Below are 14720 nucleotides of genomic sequence, written 5' to 3' on the forward strand. Positions count from 1 at the left end.
AAATAGAAGTACATATCAAAATCACAAGGCATTATAAATTATCTAGATGCCTGGACCCACCAACTGAATCAGAATTTTAAGCATGTGTCTTTTCAAAAGCAACTCCCTGTTTTGGAACAACTGAGTCCAGCTACATTTTATGGAAGAAACTGATAAACAAATTAAAATGTCTAATCTAATAAATTAATTAGTACTAAATGTGCTTTTCTCTCTCTCTCTCTCTTTTTTTTTTTTTTTTTTTTTGCTACAAAAATTGAATTTTTCCTTTCTCTAGGCATATATAGATGGCTCTTTGTGTTTTGAGAATTCTGGAACTTTGAAGCTCTGATATGAGTCAGATTTTCTATGTTAATTTCCAACAAATGTGATTAAGCAAATCTTTATGGAGAAGGAGGGTATGAAAGAAATGAAGGCTTTAGTATTTGGACAGAGTACAGTTGGATTGATTCCGCACTGATGGGGAGTTTGTATTTCTGGAGAGAGAACAGAACCTAGACGTTTTTGTGGCTCCAACTTGGTATACTGATGACACAACTGGAACCTGACCACCGATTAGCTAAGCATCATGCCCTTGAAGGCAAGGGTATAGAGAAGGTCCTGGGAGCCACATTTGGTAGGCAAGGATTGAAACCATTTCACAGATTAACATATTTTTGAAAGGAGAATGGAGATACCATATAGGCATTTTAGTAGGATCCAAGATGAACTGTATAGCAATGGCTGTTCCCCATTAATTCTGGATTGATCTACCCCCAGGGTTTACTCGAATCCCAAGGGAAGGAAATGAGCAACTCTCAAATAACTGACACGGATTTTCAACCATATGGTGGATGAAGGTAAAGGTAGTTTTATTTTTTTTTTAGAACACATATAAATTCAGTTTGTCTTTGCATCTGAATGTTTGTGGGGAAAGTTAAACCTATAGTATACATGTATGTGTGTGTGTGTGATATTTATATATATGTATGTATATTTATATATTGCAGAGTTGTTCTTTCCACATTAGTTCTACTACACTATTTTTGCTTCCTCTGCTGTTATTAAAATTAAGCATTCATTTTTCATGTAAGATACAGAGGAAAACAAAACTAAAATGAGAGGGGGAAATACTAGATTAATTTGATCATACATATTTAAATAACCACAAAGAAATAGTTATTTTCAAATATACCTAAGAAAGTTGCACTAGGGAATAGGTCTTACTATACACATTCTTAACATTTGTATTATATTATATGCTAGACATTCAGAAGATTATTTTTTTCCTCCTATTGTTTTCTTAGATTTACTGAACCATAAAGAAAGGAAAAGAAGAAAACTGGCTCATTGTTACAAATCATTTCCTACTGTGGATTTGAAGTCTTCTTATTTTCTGCTTTTCATCTAAATTCAACATCATGATGCTGCAATGTAATCAAAAGAAAATGCTGTAAATATAAAAATGTTAATTTGAAGCTATACACGTGCCAGGTTCAAGGAAGATGCAAGCCACATGTCAGTGGGATTGCCTGGGTTGATCTGGACGGTCTGGCTCATACAACCATCAGGTCAGTGACTCTTTAGGCAAATGCGAATGTTTTATAGATTAAATAAATCATCTTCCTGTTTTTTAAGAGTATTAAATATTCTGCAGAAAAATCCAACTCTGTGCCCTTCTAATTTTATCTTCCAATTCAAATGCTTCAGCATTTTATGGTTTTTCTTTTACCAATGAGTTACTAAAAGCAAGTAAATATGAAACTCAAAAAATTATGTATGATGTCCATTCCAGGCTTTGTCTTAAAAATATGAGTTTTGGCTCTTTTTATATGACTTAGTATCTTTGTACTATTTTTGTTTTATTATTATAGCATGCATTGTTTTCCAATAATATACTATTTATTCATACACAAAAAGGTAATATTTAACAAGAAATTTGTGCAAGAAAGTGTTAACTCAAAATTGAGGGCTCAAGCCTATATATATTACATTGAAAGGACCGGCCCTTTACCGGTTCCTGGGAGATAACCTCTGAATTTGGAATATCCTGACGGATAATAATGTCTTTGATACCTGAGACCTCGAGCTGTGCCAAATAATTTATGCTAATTAGATGTGATTTATGCTGGCAGCCCTTTTTTTATATGCCTGGGGCTTTGGGCCATGCTGCATCAGCTTGGTGCCTGCAGGAGCTGGAGACTGATTAGCTAAGGTCAGTTACGCAGGTGCTTCATGTCCTCATGACTGACCTACAAGGAAAACCATAGACAACAAGGCTTATGTGAGCTTCCTTGGTTGGTTACACTTTATATAGGTTGCCCTACATTGTTTCTGTGAAAATATTTCAAGTACTTTCATGTAACTCCAATGGGAGAATAACACCTGGAATATTGTACCTGCTTTCTCTTAGACTTTATCCTATGCGTCTTTCCCTTTGCTAATTTTAATCTGTAACTTTTATTGTAATAAGCCCTAGCAAGAAGTAAAGCAGTTTTTCTCAGTTCTTCTTGTACATTATCAAACCTGAGGGTAGTCTTTAGGCCCCAGACACAATATCTGAAAGTTATGAAATGCTTTGAACTTTAATATTTTAAGCAATCTGTGGTCTCCATAACACCTTTTCTTGGAAGGATATCACCAGTACGATGACATTTCTGTTCTTGAAGTTGATATATGACTTACAGTTAGGAGTTAGATAATTTCAATAGTCTCCTTATGTTAAAATATATTTAAACCAGTTAATAAGATGAGAACTTTATCTCTTCTTCAACCTGTTTCTTTCTGCTTCTCTCCCCCCCCCCCACCCCATATTCTTATTATCATAATTTCTGGAAATAGGAGTCAAGATTTTAAGCTGATACTAAAGTTAGTTGGAATAGCTTTTTAGTGGCAATTCATAAAATAGATAAATGAGACAATAATATACTTGGAAGTTCTGTTATTTGGTATAAGGCAGCATCTACAGTGGTACCCCTTGACTTGTCAAATGACTGGCTTAGTGTCCCACAGAATATTTGTGGCAGTGTCAGGTCTAGAAGTGAACTCTTATAATTACAGGTATGGGGTTCTTTCTTCTGTAATAAACTCATATTATTGCTGAAGTTACTGCCAAAATCACAGCCTAAAAAAAGAGCTTAATTACATTATGGATGTGTACATTAGACAATTTACCTGCAAGTAAAAGGAACTCTGACTTAAGCAATATTAAATAAGAGGCCATAAGGATCAAATATGTTAGGTCCAGAGGTTGGGCAGGCAACCTGAGAAGTTCAGTCAAGAATTCAACAGTTGATCACAGACCAGATTTGTTCTATCTCTAAGATCTTCTGTTTTCAGGGTACTCACTAATAATAGACTAATAGTTTATTATATTATTATTTAAATGGTTAATAGTGATAGTCTAATTGACTACGCCCCCCATCTTGCTTTAGGACCTCAAAATGGTAACAGTAACTACATAAATCTAGATGTTAGAAGGTATAGGAGAGGTCATGTGTAGTTCTTACTTACATTCTAAGAGCAGGTGAGGAAATCTTTCCTCAGAAAGAGTGCCTCCCTTGCCTCAGAGACCAGCATAGTGTCACATGTCCATTTCTAAAGGAATCCCCGAGAGTGGGATGTGATTAACATGACTGCCTTAGACCTCAGAGACCAACGTAGTGTCGTATGTCCATTTCTAAAGGAATCCGCAAGAATGGGATGTGATTAACATGACTGCCTTAGATAAAGCATGTGACATGGACCAAGACCAAGCATCCAGACAGCCACAAATACCTGAAAAGTGGCTAGACAACCTCTGGAGCAACTCTGTTTCTGGTCATGGATACCTAAATGTTAGTTACAGTTATTCCTTTAGGTATCTGCAGTCCTTGTGGGAAAAATCAGTTTGCCACAAGTGTTCCTTTGATTGTAAAAAAACAATGTCAGTGCACTGATAGTCAAAATATGTGTTGACTGAAACCATATTTTGACTTTTCAAAGGTTTGCTTTCAAAGCTTTGTTTTCTAACTTCAACAAGTATAGTCCTCTTGTAAATATCAGTTCTGTTGTTAAGTAATAAACTATAAGCCTGGATTAGTATTGTAGCACAAACAGCATTGTGTTGTATGCTGTTTATTTTCTGAAGCCAGTCAGTGAGTGAGTCCACCTTGAGTAGATATTTTTTATGTCAGGCTTTCTGAGAAATGAGGAGCCGGAGGGGATCCCAAATCAATTGCCAACCGTGTCACAGATCGTTTAAGGCAGACTGGAACATGCTTGTGACAAAGGCAGTGACAAATGAATATGTACTGAAGGGACAGCACCAACCGATGAGTGAAGGAAACTAGAAATATGTTATATGAGATGGAGGTCAGAGTGAAATTTAAGATAATGATAATGAAATATATGTGTGAATGTAATACCATGAGTCAGATAAAAATAGGTGGCTGTAAGACTCACACAGTGCCTTTCAGAATAATTTCTGAAATTTTATACAAATTCAATATTGCCACAAGTTGTGAATACAATAAGTGAACTATTTGTTATATAATAGTTAAGCCAATCTGTATAGAGTGGAGAATAGAACATGTTTTACTACATTAAAAAAAAAATACATATATATTGCCTGAGTTTCTGTTTTCTAATCTTGAGAAGTAAGCATATGTAATATATATACTAACGTAACACACAGGCAAAAGCTCACTCTATTTGTAGGTAGGGGTTAAATTATATTAGTCCACATTTAGGTATATAAAAGACCAGTGGATACTAACGAGATGCAGATCTTTGTAGGTAGAATTGTGCTCAAAGGCATTCAGGATGCAGTTATCAATGTCCTGTTCACATCTTGTTCCAACATAGCCTGGATTGCATAAGCTGGAAAAGCCATCAACCACTGGAAACAACAGAAAAGAGAAAACTCTTAACATTCCTTTAACCTCAGTACAGGTAAAGATAATTAGTCTAAAATTCTATAATCACTTATATATTTTGCTTTTAACCAAATAAAGTGTGAATTATCATATTTAATCTATTACATAGTCCTCTATAGTATTTTCTAAATAACCATCTTACTCAGTTCTATTTAACTTAATAAAAAAAATAAAAATAAAAATAAAAAACTTCAATTAGTTGAAATAAGAACAATTGCAATGGACATTTGGTAACAGTTTGCAAAGCAACAATGAAAATATGCAATTTTATTTGCTCTCTCTTGTTTTTGGCAGTACTCAATATATATAATAAATAGGTTACTCTTGTATCATTTAATCTTCCCAAGTTGTTTAAGGTTTAATAAACAAGACCTTAACTGTTCAGTTGTTAAAGTTCTATGTAAAGTGCATTGTGATCTCGAAGTTGATAATGAGCTACTTACTTAAGTCTTAGTTAAAAAGAGCTTTCACGTTTCATCAAAATCTTTTAAAAATAATGATCAAAATTTGTTCTTCATTTTACCATTAATGATGAAAAAGAATGGTGTCTGAAGCCCCTCAAGGAAGTAGTGACAGTATGAATTGCAGTTGGAGCAGGCACCAATTTATAACTACTTACAGTCAGTCCCTAAGTTCTTCATTATCCCTGAGATTTACCATGAAATCTATACCGCCATTACGCCTCTGTGAATGTACTTGCTATTACTCTCATTAAATGCTTAGGTCTTCAGTGGCAACAAAATTTTTAATGCACTGTGAGAAATTTATCTAGCTTCTAGATTTCTGCAGCCATGTTTTGTACAGCATATATAACTAGGGCCTCTAAGGAGAACAGGGTAGTCATAGACATCCACAAGAGACTAGTGAAATACACAAGAATAGGCAGCTCCTTAGACAGGATTTTACTTCTGTTGTACTTTCTTTTTTTTTATCTAGCACCTAGTTTTTAACCTGTCATTGACTACAAATTATTAATAAATAAACATATGTATTTGTAAATGAATTAATGTGATAAAATGATGTCAGTCTGTGCTTCTTTCTGTGTTACACATGGTATTTTGTATTTTAACAAATTAAAACCACATATTATACAATATATAATTAAGACATTGTGGAGTGTCATCAATCATAACAATATTTAAAATTACACTTATAGTTATTATTTAAGTTTGGATACTGATGCATTCTGACAAGTAACAAACAAGGAGTCAAATTAACTTTCAGCATTGATGTTACATGTTCTATGAAGACAAATTATAAATTACATTAAAGGCAAAAGACAACAAAAGGTAACTTTGAACAAACAAAGTATCTGGAAACAGACTGTTAAAAAGATAAAAGCATGCTTTTATTGTCAATAAATGTGTTTCTAACATAGATTAATACAGACAAGGAACATGTTTCTAATACTTAGTTCTGGAATAAAAATCACTCAATGGACTAAGTGCCAGAAGAGAACCTAGAGAACTAAATAGGATACCAAAGGGAAATTGGATACTGCAAAGAAGATAGAAACAATTTAAATATTTAAAACAAAGTAACAAAAAGTAGAGGGTTTTTTCTCACATGTAATTTGTTAACTATGGGGCTATGTGATAGCCAATAACCATTTCATAGGAAAGACATGTTACACACATAGTCTTGCTCTCCATTGTTGTTGTTGTTTTTAACAGAGAATCTAGTCACTGTGACGTGGAAGTGCTGGGATGGGAGGAGTGTGGTCCTTTTAAATGATACAGAAGGGGGAAGGGAAGTGCTGGGTAGAGGAGAGCATGGTCCCTGGCTACGGCTCTACCCCCATGGACCTAGGTGAGGACCGATACTCCTGCCTTCATGCCAGAATGTTTCATTTCCCAAGACCACCCTGCCCCCCCCCTACCCCCATCCTGTGCCTATAAAAACCCCAGAGACTCTAGCAGGCAGAGACACATGTGTCTGGATATAGTGAGGAACACATCAGGGGAAGAAGACACAGTACACCTGGACATTGAGAGGTGTACCATCAGCGGAGGAACACACAGGTGGCTGGACATCAAGAGGAATGCCCCGACAAGCACCGGCATGCTGGCAGGCCATTGAGTCCCAGAAGGACATGGAGTACTGCCAGGGCAGTCAGAGGAGAGCCCAGGCCGCTGAGCAGTCTGAGGTTTTCCCTTGGAAAACCATCTCCCTTCTAGCTCCCATTGTCTGAGATTTACTTACACTCAATAAAACCTTGCACTCATTCTACAAGCCCAGGTGTGATCTGATTCTTCTGGTACACCAAGGCAAGAACCTAGTATACAGAAAGTCCTCTGTCCTTGTGACAAGGCAGAGGGTCTAATTGAGCTGGTTATCACAAGCTGCCTAGAGATGGCAAAACTAAAAGAGCAAAACTAAATGATCACCCTTTAACACACGCCCACTGGGGCTTCAGGAGCTGTAAACATTCACCCCTACACATCCACCCCTACACATCCACCCCACATCCTCAGGATGTAGAGTCAGAGCCCCACATCCTGCCCATCTATATACTCTCCTAGAGGAACGGGGCACTGAAGAAGCAAGCCACTCCCCCTGTCACACATCCTGCAAGGGGGACAAAGGAACATTTCCTATTTCAACTGCAATGGTATTAGTCTGTGTTTATAAATATTTCATGCTACTATTTTGAGGCCAAATTTTCTTAAAATAGGCCTTCTATTAATCTGGATGTATTATTCATTTTATACTTAACTATGTACCAGACATCATATATACTGGTTGTACTGAACGAAAGTTTGAAATGTGACAAAACTTTTTGGTGGAATATACAGAGGTATTTTAAAACTGTAACAGCAGGCCGTGCATGTTGGCTCACACCTGTAATCCCAACACTTCGGGAGGTCAAGGCGGGAGGATCATTTGAGGTCAGGAGTTCAAGACCAGCCTGATCAACACAGTGAAACCCCATCTCTACTAAAAATAAAAAAAAATTAGCCGGGCTTGTGGTCCATGCCTGTAGTCCCAGCTACTCGGGAGGCTGAGGCAGGAGAATTGCTTGAAACTGGGAGACAGAGGTTACAGTGAGTCTAGATCATGCCACTGCACTCCAGTCTGGGAGACAGAGCGAGACTCCATCTCAAAAAACAAAAAAACAAACAAACAAAAAAACAAAACAAAAAAAACAAACAAAAAAAACCTGTAGCAACAAAATAGTGAACAACCATATAATGGTGTTCAAGATTTACAGACTCACACACACACAAACACACATATATACGTGTGTTTTCTCATATATAGTCCTGTAATAAGTACTATTGACATGGTAGAGTTCCCTGATCCCTCTGGCAGGACATGCAACAGGGGTATGGTTGGCCTGTTCAGTTGCGCAGCTGCTAAAACCCCTTGCGGGAGGGAGACCACGCAGATAGGCAGGTGTAGAGTCCAGGGCGAGTGCTTTGGGCTCTGGACCTGTGGTAGTGTCTAGGGATGGGTGCCTGAAACCCCAGTGTTACAATGTTCTCTTAGCCTTGCTGTACGCAGATGGCTTTAAGGGTTAACCAGCTCAATGGACCCTCTGTCTTTTCACAAGGGCAGAGGGTCATTGTGACAGCTTTCTGTATCCCGAGCTCTTGCCCAGCATCCAGGAAGATTCGGGTCACACATGGGCGTGAAGGATGAATGAGAGGTCTTGAGTGGTGGAGGTGGCTCTCAGCAGGATGGATGGGGAAGTGCAAGTGGGGGATGGAGTGGGAAGATAATCTTCCCCTGAAGTTGGGCCGTACAGTGGCCAAACTCTTCTCTGACCACTCCTGAACTCCTCTTTGTATTCAGATGATCCTCCTCTTCTCTCTTTCTTTGCTGCATAGTCCGTTCGTCTGCTTGTCTTATCTCCTCATCTTCCGGTTCACTCTGGAGTCTGGAGTTCAGCATTTATATGGGTACAGGATAGGGAGCACGGCAGGCAAAAGGCAACTTTTTGGGTGGAAAAACAGGAATGCCTGTTCTCATGTATGGCCACAGTTATCCAGGCTTGAGGATGCGACCTTTGCCAGGGAACTACCTTCTTCTAACCAGTATTTCCCTGTCACCTATCTGTATCACTATTAACTAGAATTCAGAAAGTCTATATATTTTATTTTAGAGAAAGTATGAAGAATCTAGTGTCTTAGTTTCATTCTGATAACATTCTACATGTGTGATATAAATTTTAGTAAATATTTTGGTTCCCTGATACCTAAATATCCTTAGATCGGGTCCAAAATATATTATGAATGATTATATGATGAAATACATTAATATGTTAGGTATTCAAATTTTACATTTCCCATAATATATTGTGGTATCAAAATTTTAATAGGCAGTATTGCATTATAAGTAACATATTATAAATTGCATTTTCTTATCTTGGAAAAATATACATTAAAATATTTACAAAGAACTTCTAAAAGTTAAATATAATACATTGTTAATCAATGTGAACAACTTAAATTTAAATTGCCTATATGTAGTCATTATAGTAGGGCTGCCTACGTATTTCAAAAACAAAAAATCTCTAACTTCTCTCTCAGCCATGCGATAGTTAAAAAGACATGAATCTTTTTTAAGTATCATTCCTCACCAGATACCTGTGGGTTTGAGCTCAGAAATGATACAATACTGACTTATTTCAAGGTAATTTGAGAATTTCAGAAATCTTAAAATACAATCTTTGAAGTGCCAAAGTCTGGAACAGAAATAATAGCTTGGTGATTTATAGCAAGAGCAGCAAACAGATGGCATATAGTCCACAGAACTGTTTTGCCTAGCTGGCACAATGTTAGAAAATTAACATGATATTAGTATCTATATAGATATTTCAGTTTGCTAGGACCCCACCACTACCTGTTGTTTTGTATCTGGATGGCTTCACCCAATTTACAACATTCAGTTGCCTTGATATTGGCTTTTATTTGCAGAGCACTTGTTTTAAGAAACAAATTTAAAATTTGAGTTAAATCCTACTATTTCTAAATAAAAAGACAATAACATAACTTTCTATTGAAATGAGGTTTTAATTGTAACTATTTACTCATATACTGAGGGATCATGTAGAAATATGTTTTAAAGAAGGTGAGATAAAAACAAATAAGATACTTTTTTGCAACACCCTTCTAGACCTTTGTTTATTTCTGTTTCTCCTCTTCATGCCTCAGCCACATTCTGTGTATAATGTCATTTCACTTTCCTGCTTCTAAACAAAATTACCCATTTTAGGCATATTCTTCCACAGAAAAATCCATGTTTCCATCTTACTTTTTCCTCTTTCCTTCTTTTCTTCCTGTCTTCTTTTTCCTCTATAAATTTATATTTCTTAGGAATATAAATTTCAATAGGAAGAAATGTGAGTGTGTGGGGTCTATATGTATAGAATAGGCTAAACTAATATTACTTTGAATATTGTAAACAATGCTTTCTCATGCCTAAAAGTGAATATTTTTTAAAATTCTAACATTTCAAACAAATTTTCAAAGGCTAATTCTCACACAAGAAAGAAAAAGTCACATTTCATCAGATTTCCTCGTTTGCTGCACTCACAAAAATATGAATGGATTTGTCAGAAATTGGGGGTACTTAGTGAAGATAACTGACAGTGACTTTGATGTTCAAGCCAGGCTAAAGTCAGTAAATAATCCTGGTTAAATCCTAAACTCTCCCATTACTATGTTAGATTCTACATTGGTCTGCTCTAATACAATTGCAGCCACTGAAGGAAGTCACTATCATAGCAATATCCACGCAGGCAAGGGCTGGAACTGCGCTCATTGACAATGATCTCACAGCATGGACCTGCAAAGCTGGCACACTGGCACTGGAACTCAAGGGGAAACATTTCCAAATCCATTTTCTCTTTACGCACAGCTCCATTCTCACAAGGATTACTAGCTTTGCAAGGCCCAAATTCACAGTGATGACTTGGAAAGGAAAGAATCAAAATGCCAGTGCTTATTGAATGAACCAATTCTTGCAACTGCTGTCATTCACCTGGCATATTTCAGCATAAATGCATCCAATTTATTCTCTATTCTCTTCCATATTATGCTTGTGACTCTCTCTCTTTCCCTCTACATTACAATTTAAGAAATAAATGTTATTTATGATTTCTATGCTTCATCTAACAAAGTACCAGCAGGCAGCAATGATAAGTGACAGCATTTTAAAAAATTATATTTTGTTTCTTCATACTTCCCACTTCTTGTTCAACAATGTTCTCTGAAGACATTGCAATTAAGAAAGTAGATTATTAGCAATTTGATGCTCCCTATGTTTTATTTCTGGTACCCTGGAGGTTGCTACCACTGTAAGCTTTGTTTGATGGATTTCTTGCTATTCTCAAAACAAATAACTCCATAAAAGAACATTATAATAAGCATCTAATCTTAATAGAAACACTTCAGTCCTGAATTTTTAAAATATTTTACTCAGAAAATCTAATTGCATAAAGTGATTGCCAATGTGTGAAATGTACACAAGTATTTAAGAAATAGGATGGTTTGATTCAAGAGAAACCATATCAGACAAAAAGCTCAGTATAAGCAGCACAAACTTTTTCAACAAAGCAAAATTATTACTTGAGTGTCAGTTTTCAAGGCATAGTAAAAATAATTAGATGTTAGCTATTTGGAAAATATTTTAAAATAATGTCACTTATTCACTAAAATGTATAGTGCATAGGTACAAACATAGGTTCTAAAAAGGCCTGAGTGAATACTTTAAAGCAGAAAATATACAGTCATCATTAAGTCCTTGAACTGCTTGGGTTTTCTCAGTAACTTCACAAGTGCAGGGAAAAGGGTATAACACAAAGTTTTCAAAGTTGAGAAGTACCATAGTAGTATGAAAAATTATAATATCCCAGTGTCCCTGTGACTCTCCCAATTCTGATCACAAGAAAAATTGTAAGAGGGCCTGCCTAGAAGCTGCTGAGGATATCAACAATGTGTAGAGTAAAGGCACCAAATTGATATCATTAGTGTCCATAAAATAAGAGCAATAAAACTGTACCAAAATGGAGATACTCAGTACTTCAATTTCCAAGTACAGCAAAAAAAAAAAAAAAAAAAAGACAGTGAAAATAAAAAACTACTTCCCAAGAACATAAAAATAAAAATGTCCTTCAATAAAAAAAAATTTAAAAAAAAACTATTAAGTGGCTACTTTTTGCAAGAACAATGCTTAGCAGTATGGAGAATTCAAATAGAAACAAGATCTTTTTCCGAAACTATTATGAGATTGAAATGTATTGCAAGTAATACATTTCTCGACATTATTTTATCATAATCAAAGTTTTTTGTGAAGGGAAATTGCATTGAATAAACATCTTCTACTCATGCAGAAAAAATGAATTGTCTTTAATGAAACGTTCCCATGCATACTCTTTCTTTCTAATTACCTACTGCTAAATATTTAATTGTGACACTAGGTGTTTTGCTTTGCTAGTGGGAAGTTAATTTAGCTGTTGCTTTGTAAATAATTTTGTACATTATAAACATTATGTAGCTGAACAACAATGTATATGAGAAAATACTCATGATATTTTCTTTTACAGAACACACATGAATTCACTGTACCCCCATATCATGTTGATTTGTATATTATTTCATTATACTAATATGTAATGAGCCCTTACTCCGTGGCAAGCACTGTGATAGATGTGGGAGGTGGGGGGCAGGTGTTTAAAAGAACAATGATAGGTTCAAATAGGCAAGTAAAGAAATGCAATAAGTGGTAAACATGGTCAATTTCCTGTGCTAAAGAGTCATTATGTAAGTAGAATTCCAATATGGTTTCCAAGATCTCCACCACTAGTGTACATACCCTACATAATTCCCTCGCTTTAAATGTGGGTGAGGCTGGGTGCAGTGGCTCACAACTGTATTCCCAGCACTTTGGGAGGCCAAGGTGGGAGGACTGTTTGAGGCCAGAAGTTTGAGACTAGCCTTGGCAATATAGTGAGGCCCCTAGAGGTGTGAAGAGGTGGTGATGTACACCTATAGTTCCAGTTACTACTTGGGAGGCTAAGATGGAAGGATCACTTGGGTTTGGGAGGTCAAGTCTGCAGCAAGCTGTGATTGAGCCACTGCACTTCAGCCTGGGAAACAAAGTGAGACTCTCTCTCTTAAATAAACAAATCAACATGGGTAAGATATGTGAATATAATTGAATGTCACTCCGTAATTATTTACGGAAGTAAATAATAATTATGGAAGAGAAGAAAAGACTGTGGATATAATTAAGTCCCAGAATCATAAGGGAGTCCATCATAAGAGACATTATCTTGAGTGCGCCTGACTAAATCAGGTAAGACTTTAAAAGAAGTCAGAGGCATTATCCTACTTGCCTCAAAGAAGCAAATGAAAACTGTATTTTATAAAGCTCTATGAGACAGGGAATGGCATGTGCTTTGCAGCAGCCGAGGACACTCTAAACAGCCAGTAAGGAAGAAAGATCAGAGTTCTAAAATCACAAGGAACTAAATTTTACCAACAGCCAGTGAGCTTGAAAGAGAAACATGAGCCTTAGATTAGCTCACAGTCCTGGTCAACCTTTTGATTTCAGTCTTGTGAGACCATGAGTAGAGAACTCAGTTAAGCCATTCAGATTTCCGACTTGCAGAAATTGTAAAATAAAAAAATGTGACTTGTATTAAATATATAAGTTTGTGATTAGTTGTTATTCAGCACAGAAAAGTAACACAGTCAAATATAAGGGCAACTAAGATATCTTCAGTGCTATTGGAAAGCCTACTGAACAGGTGATATTTGGAGTGAGCCATAAGGAATCATCAGACATTATCGAGGTTAGACATGTGGGATACAGAAGGGGATGGGGAGAGCTTTCTAGAAGGATAAGGGCCAGAAGGTGAGAAAGTTCAGGAGACTGAAAACAAATCAATATGAGTGGAACACAAAATGCAGGGAAGAAGGAGATGCATTACCACATTTAAGGAATTATAATATGCTACCGACTTTAAGGGAGTTTATTTTATGTGCCATTAAGGGTCGTAGAAAAACTGATGCCCTCCCACTCCCTTCACTACCTCCCCATTGAAGATATCCAGCTCCTAATTCTGGAAACCTGTGAGTGCTATTTTATATGGCCGATAAGATTTTGCAGATGTGATTAAGTTGAGGATTTTGATGTGGTTAGCTTATCCTATTTTATCTGGGTGGGCCCTAACTGGGTCTTCCAAGGGCCTTTATAAGACAGAGGCAAGATGTTTAAAGGAGGAAGGGGAGACATGAAGATGAAAGCTGGAGTTTGGATTGATGCAAGGAAGGGGTCACGAGCCCAGGAATATAGGCAGCCTCTAGGATCTAGTAAAGGCAAGAAAATAGAAGTCTTCAGAAGCAACACAACCCTGCAACACCTACCGCATTTTAGACTTGGGCCTCCAAATATATAAAATAATAAAGTTGTGCAGTTTTAAGATTGTGAAAATTAGTTACAGCCATTATAGGAAACTAATACAGAGAGCAAAAATTGACAGTTAAATTCTGATAAAGTGTTTTAAGACATCATTATTGTGAAAAACTCATCCCAATTTCAAAGATGCTTGTGTTAATATGTAATGTGTTAGTTGTCACGCTAATTTGTGATGAAAATTGGGATGTGTTAAATGAAGTTCACTAATTTGAAATAACATCTCCATAGGCTGGGATAAGATCCTAAAAGGCTTTGTGATCTATAGAACTTAAACCTGGTGCACACTGAGGAACTGTTGAAAGCCTTCCTAAAAATGCTATAAAGTATGGTTGGTCTCCTTACAGAGAATCACGTTGTATTGTATTTCTTAGTTGTATTTAAAAATATATATAATGCTTCTTT

The 14720-nt window shown here is 36.3% G+C and overlaps 1 long non-coding RNA gene across 1 annotated transcript in view; it reads left to right on the plus strand.

Moving 5' to 3' along the window:
- The first annotated feature begins 249 nt into the window (after positions 1-249).
- Positions 250-14720, plus strand: part of LOC110742991 — a 59102-nt gene continuing 44631 nt past the window's right edge. Inside the window, exons 1-2 of the long non-coding RNA XR_002521349.2 lie at positions 250-836; positions 1284-1547. This is a non-coding gene — a long non-coding RNA (uncharacterized LOC110742991). The remainder of the gene's footprint in view (positions 837-1283; positions 1548-14720) is intronic.

The sequence above is a fragment of the Papio anubis genome, chromosome 6 (genome assembly GCF_008728515.1).
Source record: "Papio anubis isolate 15944 chromosome 6, Panubis1.0, whole genome shotgun sequence".
NCBI classification, from domain to species: domain Eukaryota; kingdom Metazoa; phylum Chordata; class Mammalia; order Primates; family Cercopithecidae; genus Papio; species Papio anubis.